Source organism: Octopus bimaculoides, chromosome 10, assembly GCF_001194135.2.
Source record: "Octopus bimaculoides isolate UCB-OBI-ISO-001 chromosome 10, ASM119413v2, whole genome shotgun sequence".
NCBI lineage: Eukaryota > Metazoa > Mollusca > Cephalopoda > Octopoda > Octopodidae > Octopus > Octopus bimaculoides.
In genome coordinates this window covers 89,087,403-89,091,939 of record NC_068990.1, presented here as the reverse complement: position 1 = coordinate 89,091,939, position 4,537 = coordinate 89,087,403, and the positions used below count along the sequence as shown (strand labels likewise).

The 4,537-nt window shown below is 38.5% G+C and overlaps 1 protein-coding gene across 1 annotated transcript in view; it reads left to right on the top strand.

Annotated features, from left to right (window-relative positions):
- LOC106869413 (MFS-type transporter SLC18B1) overlaps positions 1-4,537 on the top strand; it is a 45,431-nt gene that overhangs the window by 1,369 nt on the left and 39,525 nt on the right. The window lies entirely within an intron of this gene.

The following is a 4,537-nucleotide window of genomic DNA, read 5'->3' as shown; positions in this document are numbered from 1 at the left end:
CGCCGAAAGCACTTTCTTCATTCAGCTGCTACCGAAGTAGTTGTTTGGGCAACCGACAGACCGGCATATGCACAACATGGCCAGACTAACAAAGGCAAGGCTACATAATCATACGTTCAGTGTAGGAGAAACTGGCTTATTAGACCAAGAAGACATTCTTTTGTGCTTTCTGTATTTGGATGTGCATGCTTTTCCTCAGATATCTCTTGTAATATATTTCCAGGTTATGGAGATGAATCGTGGAGGAGACTGTGTACAACAACATCAACAACTACAACATAACTTTAGTTGTTTGTTTCAGTTCATGATCTTCAATACACCTCTCTTTTCTGATGATCAAAGTTTAAATTAACACATTTTATATGGTTTTGGATTTCCTCGTTAGTATCCGCATTCTGTGATACTTGATTACCCTGATATTGTATGTGCTCTACATTTCCCATAATCTGTCTTCATAGTGGATTAGAGGGAGCAACTTCCTGTTTATTGAAGCAAAACCACTGAAGCCTTTATGGCACTTCTCTTTTTACTCTTAACGGCTTCATTCATTGGACTTTGGTCCATGCTGGTAAAAATATTCTGTTTTATGTTCAAAGTGGCAACATCTAGCCCCTCACACCTACCACACAGTGTCATTTAAAAAATAAAATTCAAGGGTACAAGATAATGCCTGATCAGTTCGAAACAATGTGAATAAATAATGTTTGACAGAGTAATCTGAATGCTAAAGGGCTAGTCATGAATGTTGTCATGCATCTGTATCAGTTTGCTTGTCAAAATAGTGTATTGGTGATTACTAAGTTATGATACTCATATTCACTTAGAAGCAGAATGTCATTCGAACTAGCCTTTCCCAAACCCTCTTTTAATGCCATTGCAGAAATTTGATGACTTTATCTTGTTTTGGTATTGTGGATAGGACATAGTCTAAAGTAGCATAAAATTCCTCCTTTACTTTTGTGTCTGTGTCAAGTACAGGCACATACATACAGATGCCTCTTGTATCTGTCAGTCAGCAGAGAGTTATCAATCTTTCAGCAATACCTTTAAATAATTTATGCAGCCCATTCACTAGGTCATTACAGACTGCAAAGCCTACTCCATATAAGTGTCACACTTCTGATGGATTTGCATTCCAATAGAAGATATATCTGCTGCTGTTTTTCTTCAGCTGAACCTTAGTAGCTAGTCTTGTTTCACAAAGAGTGCAATATCAGTATTGAAGCACACCAGTTTCCAAGAGATGAATGGTGTCTACCATTCCAACCAAAGGCTGTTTTGTTTGTCTAGTTCAGTATATTTCAAGATTCAATACTAATGATGATGATTGTTCCTTTTGTTCACAAAGACGGGCGTGAAGCACCAGTTGAAGGAGCTGAGCTAAAGTAATCTTGAGGCACATTTTCTAACCTCTTCCCAATTGTGTGTGGAGACATGTCTAGAGCAGATTCTAGAAAAGACTGCTCAGACACAGCTACAAGTGTTGTTCCCACAAAATCTTGACAGGGAGATATCTTGGCCCAACAGTATGTATTTATGTATATGTTGAACTTAGTAAGTCTGAGTAAGTAGGAAGGCAGACATATCACAAATTCCTTCAGGTGGATGGCCCTGCTCGATCTGTAAAAAAGGTGTAGGTAGAAACTCCATAAGATGCACCTGGTGTAAGCTTTGGACACCTAAAAGGTGCAGCAATATCAGAGGAAGGTTAACAGGGAAACTAGCTTTTGTATGTGGAAGAGGCACAGGTACAATAAACGCTGAAAATGTGCAGAAAATAGACTCCATCAACTGCTAGGGGTGGCAAGCTAGAGGCAGTAGATAATTTCCGTTATCTAAGTGACCAAGTTAGTAGTGCATGTTCGACAGAGTGTAAGCATCTTGAGAGAAAAGTTAGGCATAAGAGGAATCAGATGTGGTGTGCAAGAGAGATGACTGTGCTTGTATGGTCATGTGATGCATATGGGCAAGGACAGCTGTATAAAGAAGTGTCGATCTCTAACTGTGGAGGGAACCTGTGGTTGAGGTAGACCCAGAAAGACATGGGATGAGGTGTTGAAGCATGATCTTTGAACATGGGGCCAGATCAGATTGGAGCTTGGTGCAGCCATCTGGCCCACCAGTTCCCAGTCAAACCGTTTAACCCATGTCAGCATGGAAAGCAGACGTTAAACGATGATGATGATATATATATATATGTATATATATTTATGTGTGCGTGTCTTTGTCCCCCCACCATCGCTTGACAACCGATGTTGGTGTGTTAACGTCCCCGTAACTTAGCAGTTCAGCAAAGAGACCGATAGAATAAGCCTGAAGTCGATTTCTTCGACTAAAACCCTTCAAGGCGGTGCTGCAACATGGCCGCAGTCAAATGACTGAAACAAATAAAGAATAAAAGAAAAGACCTATATATATATATATATATAAAACACACACAAATATACATATATATATAAAATATACCTACATATCTGTCTGTCTGTCTGTCTATCTACAAACAAACAAACAATCGTGCACAATATGCATGAAAGTGTGTTTTGCAGAAGAAAGATTATTTTGATTAACTTGAAGAAAGTTTGTTGTACACGATACGATTTACAACGATTATATTATCTGTTGTTTATCAGTAGCAAAATTATTTTCTGGTACAGTCGTAATATTCCGTTTGCATATTATTTATTTATTCTTAAAAATGTTCTTATGTAAAGAAAAGTTTTAATGGTGCAGCTTAGAATAATTTTGTCATCGCTGTTATGCATAGACTATAATTTTGTAAACAAATATGATATCAGCTTTCTTTTAGTGGCCTATATGTGTGTTCAGTTTTGTTAGTTCTTGGAATATTTGGTTCAAAAATAGGTACACACCCAACCACCTACCCAGTCTCCCCCACATATAAGTGTGTGCGTATGTATGTGTGTGTGTATGTGTGTGTATATATATATATATAATTATACGCGCACACACGCACACACACTCATACATGCATACAAGTATGTATGTAAATATATACGCGTCCGCGCGCGTACACAGATATATAAACATCTGTTGGTAAACGCAAAATAATATGGTTTCAGCCAAAGGCTGGCGCCATACTGGAGCACCACCTTTTAGTAGTTTTTTTTGTGGGGGGGGGGGGTTCTGTACTGTTTTTGGTGAAGAAGCTAGCTGGACGGAGCTGCTCTTCTTTCTACCTCTTGCCGCGATATGGGTTCATCTGTGATTTCAGACAAATTTGTCCAGGTGATTTTTGAAGGTCTCCACATCTTACACCTCGTAAATCTCTGAGGTTGTTTGGCAGGATGTTAAACAGTTGTGGTTCACTGAAAGCTAAGCTGTTGCAGTTCTGGGTCCTTATCCGAGATGAAGAAGACGGGATCTTTGGTGTTATGCAGTGTCGTCCAGTTCGGTGGTTGGCATAGCTTTTAATTCTAAAGTTGGGAGCCAGACCTCTCACGATCTTCCATATGTATATCACTGCATATCTTTCTCGTTATCTCTCTCGACAGTAGAGCTTCAATTCTTGTAGCCTCTCCCGGTAGCTGTATCACCGTAGTCAATCTTCTTTGTATTGGTAAGGATTGCCTCAATCTTCTTTGTATTGGTAAGGATTGCCTCAAGCTTCGCCACCAGTTTGACGCTCTGCAGTGACCACATTTAGGAGTGTACTTATAAATAATAATAATGAATATTAGATGTTTATACGTTCTAAACACTAGTGTTCGCACGCACACACACACGCACACGCGAAGGAAAGAAATAGACACCAGTTTTTCATTTTACGCAGTATAACGTATTAACAGGAAAATGACATTAGCGGATGGACGTGTCTCCCGAATAATAATAATAATAATAATAATAATAATAATAATAATAATAATAATAATAATAATAATAATAATAATAAAAAATGCACTGGTGCAGTACCAGGCAGTGGCTCTCATGGTTCGGATTTTAACTGATTGGAAGTGTTATCATGTACATTGTTTTGTCTTGGTATAAAAAATGGGCTACAGCAAATATTCTGCTTAATACCACAGATTTGTTTGTCAGTTGTTTGACCTTAACCAGTTGAGCATGTCCTTTGGTGGCTGACGATATGTGCATCTCTGATCATGAGCAGAAATAGTGGGGGAGCATCATAGCCATGTATTGAGAGGAATTCTTTGGGTTTTGGATAATTCACGTTTGGAAACATGGGTGTTTCGTTCAACATCCTTAAGCAACCCTTATTCAGGGACCTTTTGAGCGGAATGGGCTACTCGATTCGAAGAAAATTCGAATATATATATATATATATATATATACAAATAATATATGAGTGTATGCATATATATGTACATGTATGTACATACCTTCATCTACATGTACATATAGATACATAACTGGGTACATGACGTGGCAAAAGAACATGGACAAAATGATAAACAAGGTACAACAAACAAGCAGGCCACATACAGAACATATCCTTCATCAGCTGCCACCATTAAAACACCGGCGTTTCGAAGAATTAAGGCAGTACGCATCGTTAAAA